At 38.0% G+C, this 13,600-nt stretch overlaps 1 protein-coding gene across 1 annotated transcript in view; it reads left to right on the top strand.

Annotated features, from left to right (window-relative positions):
- The window catches only part of LOC136255904 (uncharacterized), a 145,964-nt gene that overhangs the window by 79,945 nt on the left and 52,419 nt on the right, over positions 1-13,600 (top strand). The gene's annotated exons all lie outside the window — the stretch shown is intronic.

The raw sequence follows: 13,600 nt of genomic DNA, 5'->3' as shown, positions 1-13,600 counted from the left end.
ATCCAAGACTTCCTGTGAGCAGCTGAACGATGATAACTGGTATATAAATCACCCAGCTGTCACCCACAAATCTACGGTGGGCCCAATAATGATACGTTGATATGCCATGAAATGGTGGAACTTGTGTGGGTACACAGAGCAGAGTACTGATACCAGTGAAGAATAACCATCTATCCAAACCAATATATCTGTAATAAGACCTCTCCTTGATAATTTGCTGGGCTGGTTTCCATAGCAATGTGACTCAGATTCATCCAGCTCCCAGTACTAGCTCTGCAATTTCCATGTATTCAAGGTTCAAAAATTTCTGTGGTGGGATGTCTTGTGGGTATTGAGATTCATGGGAAGAGCCTGTAGGTAGGATCACTGATAATGAACTCTTGGGGTGACTGTCTGACACACTGAGGTAAGTTGTCAATGGTGTCGTCATGTGAAAAGTAGGTATTGTCTGTGTCAACAGATGGTAAACTCCCCAGTCTACAGGATATGCAAGAACAAGTATGACATTCAGGGATGCATTTGAGGAGAAACATACAGATAGGATCCGGCCTATTATGCACAAAATTTTACCTATTATGCTTTTGAGCATTGCTCAAAAATTAAGCCTATTATGCTCAAAATTATGCTTTCAAAATCAAGATTATGCTCTAGAACTGACTGTTTTATTAGAATATATCAGCCTTTTGTGACTGCTGTATTAGAGTAAGTGACTGTTCTATTAGAGTATTTCGGTCTTATTTCTGCAAATTGTGAATACCCAGCAAAGAAACGGTTTAATAAGTTATATTACGTGTTTTTAAACATGAAATTCACTAATAATACTATTGGCAGTGAATGAATATTTGCTTTCTTTCAGGCGCACGTATTGTAAATTTTAATGATATTTTCAAATATCGCCCCTATTAGCTGGCATTATGCTTGATGCTTTTGGTCACCTATTATACTTTAAATTATGCCGGCATAATCGACCAGTGCCGACATACAGAATATTTAATGGCCTGTGAATAATGATACTCAGTAATTTTAAGAAAATTGCAAAGGTTCATTAAGCCTGTAGGTGAAACAAACAACAAGCCTGCCAGAGTTGTAATGAACATCCCTGTGCACAATAATAGTTACTACAAACACATGTTATCCACACTTCGGGTTATGTATAATGTTAACATCTGTCATTTATCAGAAAGCCACCCTTAGCTGATACCACATTTATCACATAGACACCAGGCACCTGACCACATGTAAAAAACATAACGCTGGGTATTTGCGGCAAGCCACCGGAAGGAATTCATATGTCAACACGCAAACAGGGACTTACCCAGGTTACCAGCTATTGAGGTTTGAGGCGGCGAGGACATGGTAGTTATAGAGGAGGTTCAGCTGATGCGACATATCCTGAGCATTTGTATCCCATTAGCTCTTGACAAGATGCCGGATCCATTCCTGTTGAGCCTGAGTGAAGCCGACCTTGACGTTTCCTTCCTCTGTCATGGTGAAAACAAATGCAGTACCAGGATTCTAGGAGCTCTACAACTGAACACACGCTTGCTGGTGAGAAGGTAAGATTGTCGTGCACATGTGCTGAATACTCTAATATAAGCACACCATATATTATCCATGACCTTCCTCCATTAACTCTGGTTAATTATATTAACCTTCATTTACAGTATATACGTAGCTAAATTTGATTATTGGGCAAATAAATTATAATTTTTTATTGTAAGCTTCAAACACCATATGAAGTAATTATCTACTATTATGTAACCTGTTATAGTTGACCAATTGGTTATCCATTGTAACCAGTGTATTATATAGATGAAATATTGAATGAAAGGGTTATTGCAATTTTTGTAGTAGTCAATGATCAGCTATATATGTGTTTAATGTGGCAGCAGCTAATGGGTAATACTATAAGTATGTTATCAAGGCTCACGGTAGTGAGGCGCGCGGCCAAGAAACTACGAAGCGCACGCCCAATTAAAAGACGCGGCCACTACTGTGAATTATTTACGTGTAGGGTGTGTTTTGCAATATTAGCCCTGGATTATGCAACATCTCTCAATGGGTTTGTATTGCATTGCGTAATAAAAAAATCTTTATTCGTCGTCGTTTTCTTGCGACTTTGCTAAAATAAAAAATATAGCCGTATTTAGACATAATTCACTTTATTTCTCCACTTTGTGTTACACGTACCGTCACGTTATACCTGTCATCTTACTCGTGTTTGTACCGGCCATCTAGGCCTGGCATTATCTAATTCTGGTTGGCCCTACGCGTATTTTCTCTATTCAAATTTCTAATCCCTACAATAACTTTTAAAGACACAATGTGGACACAAGCCCTAATGTCTGACAAACAAGTTGTGAAAGCGTGCAGATCCATAAGTTCCTTAGGAAAGGCATTTTAAGCAGAAATCTTTTAGAATCCATTTAGTGCCACGCCCATGCGAGCGTTTATAATCGGCAGAGGTCTTATAGACAAGGTGTGAAAGTGTGAACAACGTACAGACACTAGGGAAGGTGTATAAATTGTTAGTCAATACTCCATTTAGTACCATGCACCACTTATGATACAAGAAATATTTAAATAATTTGCAAGTTGTGTGGAATGACCAAAACTCATGTACACAGTCACAAACCATGAACCACATTCCATACAAACTTTGTTTCCCTACATTACATATATAATGAAAGCCACAACCAAGCTCCACCTTAAACTGATGATGCTTTGTGGAAGTGTGAACTGCCGTGACAGCTAGCTACAAACAAAACAAATGAGGCAATTCTAATTGTGTATAAGATGGCTGCAAAATTCATAAAAATTTCTTGTGGTAGAGTAAACATATAACAATGCTATTACAACACATAACAAAAATTTAATAAACATCAGTTTAATTATTTCTTGGATGTCTGCATGATGACACAAGATTAAGTGAGCCCTGTAAAAGAACAAGCAGGCACTGAATTAAACATTTAAAAAAATTATATTCAAGGCTATAAGTGAATCTGGTGTACCAGAGGTAACATAAATTAATGTGTTTTGGTGCCTAAGTATGTAAACATGAACACGAGGAGACCTGTCAAACAACAAGTGGCCACCAAACAGAATGTACAACATGGTAAATATATTTTGTAGCTATACAACAGGAAATTCAGGATTGCAATTGTACCAAATCCCACTTTTAAGCTAAGTGAATACCTGATAATATTGTTTAACCCATTTAAACAATATTATCAGGTATTCACTTAGCTTAAAAGTGGGATTTGGTACAATTGCAATCCTGAATACCTGATCTTAATTAACATTAAGTTACACTAGTGCATAAAAGTACAACTTATAAAGCAATTGCTGTGAGCTTGTGTACATATACCTTAAGTCAAAGCTGCTAATCAGACAACTGGCCAATTATCATTAGGGCTGGATTTGTGGTCACCACAACTTGCTTGGTAATCTGACAACACAAGAGACCAGTCCTATAAAACAACAAGCAAGAATTTTTTCCTGGTCAAATGTGACTTACCATGACTACATCCGACTGCTAGTACATGAACTGCTATGACCAGATGGCCTGGAAAACCGACGGTGTCATTAATACGTACAATACACCAAAAAATCTGGGTTCTAGGAAAACATTAATACTATACACATAACACGTAAATTGACCTGGGTATTAGTTTGTTACCATCATGTGAGATAATACAATTATGTAGAAATTCATGACACCTTTTGACGTCACAATATTGAGCACTACAAAAAGAACATCCAATATAATTCCTCGGGCTCTGTATGTAAACTGATATGAAATTCACAATACTACTAAGGGTCCTACCTGGTCCAGAGTTAAGTATCACAACCACATCCACTGTTAGTGGGTGAATCTCACTATTGACTAGATTGCGTGTAAAAACAGATAGGTGAGCATTAAATGCAATACACTAAAATTTGTCACATTTTACACAAAATAAACATTTGGGGATTTTATTCGTTTAGTTGACATTGTTACACAGAGACCTGAATAGACAGGCATATCACGAAGTTTGCGGACATTTGCTATACTTTGTTGATAGCAAAAATGCCAGCTGGAACAGTATGTCCAATAACACATTTCAATTGAAAAATCATTAAAACTTAAATAATAATTATCGTGTACCGCCTACCTTGAGTCTGTTTAGAAACTTTCCGAATTTGCTAAGTGTAGAGCAACTCTCTGTGAGTACAATGATGCCAAAAGAAGTCCAATTCACAGAAATTTTGGCTTGTCAAACTGGCCTAAACTGACCAGGTGTAACAAATTTCCCCATACATTTTATATTGAGTGTTTTGGGGTCATGCAATGAAAGGTGTAATAACTCATGACACATGATAGATACCTCAGATTCCGAACCAGATTTGGAAATAGCAGTGAATAGCGATTAAGATGAGCTATAGTAGAAGGAAAGCTAAGCTCATCATTTTAAGGTTGAAAATCACTTACTTTTTCTATGGGGAAATGAATGCTGGATATTTGGAAAGGAACGCTCTGATCTATCTCGATGTCTTGATAGCCATTATTAACCTTCACTACATTAGTGTTACAATGAAACAAAAGCACTATGAATTAGTTCTGCAGCTTAGTTTGTGAAAATTACAGTGTTCCGTGACTAAGCAAAATAATGTCTGTGCCATGTAGCAAACTTCTTCATATGTTTCACTGTACATAATTCAGTAATTTAGACCAGAACATGTGAATAGGTATACTTTTTCATACAAACATCAATATCTGACACAGATTCGCTTACTAACTTTCACCTGCAGCCAAAGTTCCAAGACTTTTGATGATGAAGTAAGTGGCAAATGATAAGATAACCACGGTTTTTTGGCAATTGATCCATACATCTTGTCAACGATCTCGCCATGAGATAATACGAGCTAGTGGAGCTACTAGTTTTCGCCTGGTGGGTCTCTAAAATACCGTAAATTTGGTTAATCATTGTGTCTCGATGTTTATCTAATCTTCGATCTAATCAGTTTCGTTAACCTCCACTCCAGACTCTTATTCTTTCATACTTCAGCAATGGTGTACGGCCTCTGCATTAAAGTACACCTCACCATGAAATGAAATCCAGTTACAATAAGACTTAATGTAGATTACTCAGCCTCGTTACTTCTCTCTCATGCTCCTTCTTGGACTGCCATTTTAAACAACATTAGTTTAGAGACCACGTATCACGTGTGTCTGCTTGGGTGTTACAGGGATATTCCAAGGGGAAAGTTATAAAAACCGGAATAGAAACGGGAAACAAAACGAAACGAAATCAGCCTACAGTCTAGTGGAGGACAATCACTATATTATGCACAGTTACACTATAATATATACACGCACTTAGTCTACCTGTTTATGCATCAAGCAAGACTCCAGGTGGAAGATTTCTCTGCATGGCGCTTATCGATTAGAGATATTAAACACCTGCTCCTATCTAGTCTCACGGCGCCCGACCCTAAAAAGAGGGTCTGGTGAATCTCCGTACAAAAAGTTTGAGCGCTGGAATGTTTATTGGATGACGTTTTACGTGTTACATAAGTGCGCTGTTTACGTCACAACATTTATTCAACCAGATCCGCTTACATCATCACCAAACTAATAGCGCTACTTTATTTGTGACTGTCTCTGGGAAAACTGGTCTTATCGCCTATTTAAAAGTATCGAGAAATGCCGGTTTTAAATATTCAGTGTGTTGTAGCTGGCCAATAGTGGTAACTACCCATACCAAATTTTCACACGTTTCACAACAATTTCTTACCTTCCTGATCATCCACTGAAGAAGTGTCAACAGCTAGTTTCCCGCCATTTTAGATAGTTTTTAAACCGAGGTTGTCTGTATCAGGCGAGCTTCAGAAGGGTGGGAGGCGGGGGCCCTGGAAGGCAGGCAAGATAGTGTTCAAAAATTGAAACGAAACGTGCTGGGATGAATTACGCCAAGTTATAGGCCATTCAGGAGTCAGAACTGCATATATTATAGTGTAACTGTGCATAATATAGTGATTGTCCTCCACTAGACTGTAGGCTGATTTCGTTTCGTTTCGATTTCGGTTTTTATAACTATACATTCCAAGGGACTTCCCCCAAATAGATCACGTGATAATTGCCAGTCTTGTGTGGTACTTGTCCTTAGTCATGGCTCAGCAATGCGGTATGTGTGTACTATAGCCTAGCTATAGGATTGTTTTTGTGCTGCTAATTTTTTTGTGTGATGATGATGGTCACATGATCGCATAGAACACGTGATGATAGGGCAAATGCATGCCGGCCGCTATGCCTATGGCATTAACTGGCTTAATCTATAGCTACTCTATTATGTTGCTGATACGTCAGGGACACCAGAGTAAGGTGAAAGTGGTAGCTAGGGCTAAGTCAACTGGTCTATATAGTCTGGGCCTCTCTGGGGCATATATATACTCTCTCAGAAAATTTTAGCTAAGTATAGTACTGCAATTTTTAGTCCTTCAGTGGCCAAATTCGCTTCATCAAGTTTGAAAGTTTGTTTAATTCCAGTCAAAAAGGCTCGGATCTCAATGCACTGGTTGTATCTACTGTACCAGCTCTGATGCCCTATATATACATTGTCCAAAAGATGGTTACTGTCCCATATTAAAATGAACTCTTGTTATATACTTGCATGGACTCTTGATAATAATGACTATATGTATTTAGTATTCCGGTTGCGTATACAAGGTATTCTTTCATCTGCCGGTATAAATTACTATTCCATGCACTATGAGGCCTGGAAAATGTAAGGTTCTAGCTCCACACTAAGAATCAAATTATATAATGTTCAACACAATGATAAGATAATTTCCAGAGCAGAGTTCATGGTTGTTGTATCAGCAGAGTTTTGAATATTAATTGGGATATTTTATTTAAGTACATTTTGACTGTTCCTCCTATAATTATTGTTCAATTATCTGATATCTTGTTGGTTTCCCTCCATCCTCTTTACTGATCCCTCTTTATTGATTCTATTTGACTAGAAAATCTGTATACCTTGTCCATCCAGTTACGACAGTTGATCTAAATATGGTGATGATGCAGTTATTGAGATGAGGAAATGCATAGTGTTTCCCTACAGTTCCACAACACACACAAACACTTGAAATGTAATCTGAGACTTACGTGTATATAGCTGCAGTGAACTAAGTAAGATCACTATAGCTGCTGGTAAATATTGCATCGTATTACCATCCATCAGTGCTTGTGCAATAAATTGTCTGTATTATGAATTCAGTCAAAATTATGCATAGCTATAGCTGTGTAGTAATTTATTAGGCACCCAGTTAACGCTTAAGTTTAGGCATAAGATACCCGAAGTATTTACCACTGATATATTTTGTAAATAATATTATAAAAAAAGATAAATATACTCTAATAGAACAGTCAATAGCCAGTTGTGTAGTAATTGTGATTTATAATTAGGCACTTGCTAATTATGAGCATAATCTAAAGCATTTACCACAGATATGAGATATTGTAAATAGTAAATTAATGCCATAGTAAACATAGATCTATAAAACAGTCTGTCTATTCTACACTGTAAATTCATACTTCCAAATTTACATGCAGTGTGAACAGTCTGTAATGTGCATGCCTTTGTCAAACAAGGTGACAGGTGCACATGTTTGACTCTCCAACATAATCAAGACACACGGTAGTGTGTCGTGCGGCCCAAGAAGCGCCACACCGTGAGTATATTGACAGGAAGAACGAAAACGGCCCAAGAAGCGCCACACCGTGAGTATATTGACAGGAAGAACGAAAACGTCATTTTCACACCTTTGTATCTCGGTGATCACTTATCTGATTGGAACCAAATTTGCTACACAGTTGCCCGCCAGCCAAGGGAGTCTACATTCCAAATTTGAAGGAAATCGCTCCAGCCATTTCCGAGATACGTGCTGCCAAAGTTTCGTTTTTTTTTCTTCGTTTTTTTTTTCTTCTTCGTCTTTTCGCACACTTGCAAAAATTGCTATAACAAGCAAACGCGTACTCCTATCGCCTTGAAATTTGGCACACAGAAAGGGAGTCCAAAGGTGAATCCTAGCATCAACTTTGGTACAAATCCGATGAATGGTTCAGGAGTTATGGCCGATTATTCGCGTAAAACAAGATCGATTTGTTGCCACGCCTACAGGGTAAACCGCTTCATGGAATGAGTTGAAAATTGCTATGTAGATGGAGTAACCATCGTAGGAGTGCCTTTTGGTGGTTTGAAAGGAATCGAGATAAAGACCACGGAGATATGACACAAAACCCAACCTGTGTCACAATTACGCGATCGATTTTTATGAATAAAAAAGTATTAGTTTTCACGCCTACTAGGCAAACCGCTTAGAGCAATGAGCTGAAAATCGGTGTATAGCTGGAATAATCTTCATAGAAAGTCCTTGCAGTAGTACAGAAGAATCGGATTACAAACCACTGAGTTATGATTCGAAAGCCAACTCCGTGTAGCAAATGCGAGATCGAGATACTCTAATAGAACAGTCACCCTAATAGAGCATTCGGCTAATTTATTTACTCCATTATAGAATTTTATTACATCACAAGTTATTCTGTAGGGAGTTCAGCTGCAAACAGTTAATCTTATAGACAGTTCAGCAAGAAGACAGTCACCATGTGGAGAGTTAAGCAAATATACCACTATAGAGATTAAGAACATTACAAGTCACACTGAAGAAAGTTCAGCTATAAACAAGTCATGCACTGTGTAGAGAATTCAGCTACTATTTAGTCACTCTCTAGAGAATTCAGTTACACAGAATTCAGCTACACACAAGTCACTGTGGAGAGAGTTCAGCTACAAACAAATTACCCTTTAGAGTGATCAGCTACAAACAAAACACTTTGCAGGGTGTTCAACTGCAACAAATCAATTACCTTTAGAGCGATCAGCAATGAACAAATCAACACAAATCTACCTGCAGGGAGATCAGCTAGAAACAAATCACCCTGAAGAGAGTTCAGCTACAAAAAATCACCCTGTAGAGACATCAGCTAGAAACTAGACACAATGTAAGGAGTTCAGCTACAAGCAATCACCCTATAGAGAGTTCAGCTACAAACAGATTACCTGTAGAGAGATCGGCTACAAACAAATCAACCTGCAGAGAGATCAGCTATATACACACAAATCAACTTGTAGAGAGATCAGCTACAAACAAATCACCTTATAGAGAGTTCAGCTACAAACAGATTACCTGTAGGGAGATCGGCTACAAACAAATCAACCTGCAGAGAGATCAGCTATATACACACAAATCAACTTGTAGAGAGATCAGCTACAAACAAATCACCCTGTAGAGAGATCAGCTACAAACTACACACAATGTAAGGAGTTCAGCTACATACAAATCACCCTGTAGAGAGATCAGCTACAAACTAGACACAAAGTAAGGAGTTCAGCTACAAGCAAGTTACCCTGTAGAGAGTTCATCTACAAACAAATCAACCTGTAGAGCAATCAGCTAGAAACAAATCACCCTGAAGAGAGGTCAGCTACAAGAAATCACCCTGTAGAGAGATCAGCTAGAAACAAATCACCCTGAAGAGAGGTCAGCTACAAAAAAATCACCCTGTAGAGAGATCAGCTACAAACAAATTGCCCTGTAGAGAGATCAGCTACAAACAAATCAACCTGCAGAGAGATCAGCTACACACAAATCAACTTGTAGAGAGTTCAGCTACAAACAAATTACCCTGTAGAGAGATCGGCTACAAACAAATCAGCCTGTAGAGAGTTCGGCTAAAACAAATCAACCTGCAGAGAGATCAACTACAAACAAATCACCTTATAGAGAGTTCAGCTACAAACAAATCTCCCTGTAGAGAGATCAGCTAGAAGAAGTTACCTTGTAGAGAGTTCAGCTTCAAACAAATCACCCTGTAGAAAGATCAGCTAGAAGAGGTCACCTTGTAGAGAGTTCAGTTACAAAAAAACCACCATGTAGAGAGCTCAGCTACAAACTAGTGACCTTGTAGAGACATCAGCTAGAAGAAGTTACCTTGTAGAGAGTTCAGCTACAAAGAAACCATTCTTTAAAGAGCTCAGCTGCAAACAAACCACCTGTACAGAATTCAGCTACAAATAAATCACCCTGTTGAAAGATGAGCTAGAAAAAGTTACCTTGTAGAGAGTTCAGTTACAAAGAAACCACCATGTAGAGAATTCAGCTACAAACTAGTGACCCTGTAAAGACATCAGCTAGAAGAAGTTACCTTGAGAGAGTTCAACTACAAAGAAACCATCATGTAGAGAGTTCAGCTACAAACAAATCTCCCTGTAGAGAGATCAGCTAGAAGAAGTTACCTTGTAGAGAGTTCAGCTTCAAACAAATCACCCTGTAGAAAGATCAGCTAGAAGAGGTCACCTTGTAGAGAGTTCAGTTACAAAAAAACCACCATGTAGAGAGCTCAGCTACAAACTAGTGACATTGTAGAGACATCAGCTAGAAGAAGTTACCTTGTAGAGAGTTCAGCTACAAAGAAACCATTCTTTAAAGAGCTCAGCTGCAAACAAACCACCTGTACAGAATTCAGCTACAAATAAATCACCCTGTTGAAAGATGAGCTAGAAAAGGTTACCTTGTAGAGAGTTCAGTTACAAAGAAACCACCATGTAGAGAATTCAGCTACAAACCAGTGACCCTGTAAAGACATCAGCTAGAAGAAGTTACCTTGAGAGAGTTCAGCTACAAAGAAACCATTATTTAAAGAGCGCAGCTGCAAACAAATCACCTATACAGAATTCAGCTACAAACAAATCACCATGTAGAGAGATCAGCTAGAAGAAGTTAACTTGTAGAGAGTTCAGCTACAAAGAAACCATCATTTAGAGAGTTCATCTTCAAACAAATCACCTGTAGAGAGTTCAGCTACAAACAAATCTCCCTGTCGAGAGATCAGCTAGAAGAAGTTACCTTGTAGATCGTTCAGCTACAAACAAATCACCCTGTAGAGAGATCAGCTAGAAGAAGTTACCTTGTAGAGAGTTCAGCAACAAAGAAACCACCATGTAGAGAGTTCAGCTGCAAAGAAATCACCCTGTAGAAAATTCTGCCACGAACAAATTGCCCTGTAGAAAGATCAGTTAGAAGAAGTTACCTTGTAAAGAGTTCGGCTACAAAGAAACCATTCTGTAAAGAGCTCAGCTGCAAACAAATCACCTGTACAGAATTCAGCTACAAACAAATCACCCTGCAGAGAGATCAGCTAGAAGAAGTTAACTTGTAGAGAGTTCAGCTACAAAGAAACCATCATTTAGAAAGTTCAGTTACAAACAAATCTCCCTGTAGAGAGATCAGCTAGAAGAAGTTACCTTGTAGAGAGTGAAGCTACAAACAAATCACCCTATTGAAAGATCAGCTAGAAGAAGTCACCTTGTAGAAAGTTCTGTTACAAAGAAACCACCATGTAGAGAGTTCAGCTACCAACTAGCTACCTTGTAGAGACATCAGCTAGAAAAGTTACCTTGTAGAGAGTTCAGCTACAAAGAAACCATTCTGTAAAGAGCTCAGCTGCAAACAAATCACCTGTACAGAATTCAGCTACGAACAAATCATCCTGTAGAGAGATCAGCTAGAAGAAGTTACCTTGTAGATAGTTCAGCTACAAACAAATCACCCTGTAGAGAGATCAGTTAAAAGAAATTACCTTGTAGAGTGTTCAGCTACAAAGAAACCATCATGTAGAGAGTTCAGCTGCAAAGAAATCACCCTGTAGAAAATTCTGCCAGAAACAAATTGCCCTGTAGAAAGATCAGTTAGAAGAAGTTACCTTTTAGAGAGTTCAGCTACAAAGAAACCACCTGTACAGAATTCAGCTACAAACAAATCACCTGTAGAGAGTTCAGCTACAAACAAATCTCCCTGTAGAGAGATCAGCTAGAAGAAGTTACTTTGTAGATAGTTCAGCTACAAACAAATCACCCTGTAGAAAGATCAGTTAGAAGAAGTTACTTTGTAGAGAGTTCAGCTACAAAGAAACCATTCTGTAAAGAGCTCAGCTGCAAACAAATCACCTGTAAAGAATTCAGCTACAAACAAATCACCCTGTAGAGAGATCAGCTAGAAGAAGTTACCTTGTAGATAGTTCAGCTACAAAAAATCTCCCTGTAGAGAGATCAGCTAGAAGAAATTACCTTGTAGAGAGTTCAGCTACAAAGAAACTATCATGTAGAGAGTTCAGCTGCAAAGAAATCACCACTGTCCAAATTTCAAGGCAATAGCTCTTTCCAATCTGAAGTTATCAATTGTCAAAGTTGGCAAATTGGATGTGTGTGGAAGACCCCTTTTCGCAAATCCGATCACATATGTATTATATATATAATTTGTACATTTACTGATAAAATATTTAAAGTACATCTACTTCATCTTTTCGTCTTCCTGTAGTAAAGAAAAAAAACATAAGTTAAAAAAGTCCCAAAGCTGGCCATAGGCCGGCTTTGGGGTATACAAATACAAAAAGAAATGAAATCTAATCCAAAACAGCCAAGCTGTAAAAAAAGTGTGCGGCCCTCAGAAAGGCTATGGTGAAAAAAGATGTGAAATCCAAGGTGGCGGCCAAGAAATGGCTGTGATGGTAGGTTAATGGTAAAAATTTTAATAACGACAATTCAGGTGAATTTTTGTGCCGCTTCACAAAATTTACCTGAATTGTCATTATTAAAATTTTTACCATTAACCTACCATCACAGCCATTTCTTGGCCGCCACCTTGGATTTCACATCTTTTTTCACCATAGCCTTTCTGAGGGCCGCACACTTTTTTTACAGCTTGGCTGTTTTGGATTAGATAATATTATTGCCAATTTCCAAATATCAGTCATCTTAATGTTACCATTTAAACAATTTTGTTGTTCCCCCAGTGAGACTATCACTGTAACAAAAATGAGTGATATCCACCCCCAAAAACACCTTCGCTGTACAAAAAGGCGCGTCCAAGAAACTACAAGTATCTGTAATCCATGCAATGTAATTAACAGCTCAGTTGTAGGGAAACACTTCATGAAATTAAAAATAACTGGTAACTTAAAGAGCTGATATCTGGAGCGGCCAAGAATCAATCTTAATCCAACTACTTATACTACAAATTTTTATTCCAAGCAAGAACACCTTACATTGGCTGTAAAAAAAGTCCACCCATGAAAGTAACTGGCAATTGAAATAGCTGATATCTGAAGAGGCCAAGAATGAATGCTGATATACAACTAATTGGAATTAACAAAAAGTTTAACATTGAACCTTTATCTTTCAGCTGTGTTCTACATTCACTCTTGCTGCATCATAAATTGATTTCTTTTAAGTCTAATTGGCTGGTAATTTGGCCGCCCTTTTTTGCTCTATACACTGAATATTAAAAAAGGCGGCCAAATTACCAGCCAATTAGACTTAAAAGAAATCAGTTTATGATGCAGCAAGAGTGAATGTAGAACACAGCTGAAAGATAAAGGTTCAATGTTAAACTTTTTGTTAATTCCAATTAGTTGTATATCAGCATTCATTCTTGGCCTCTTCAGATATCAGCTATTTCAATTGCCAGTTACTTTCATGGGTGGACTTTTTTTACAGCCAAT

This window comes from Dysidea avara, chromosome 5 (assembly GCF_963678975.1).
Source record: "Dysidea avara chromosome 5, odDysAvar1.4, whole genome shotgun sequence".
NCBI classification, from domain to species: domain Eukaryota; kingdom Metazoa; phylum Porifera; class Demospongiae; order Dictyoceratida; family Dysideidae; genus Dysidea; species Dysidea avara.
Note: the sequence above shows the minus strand (reverse complement) of the source record. Positions and strands in the feature narration are given on the sequence as shown.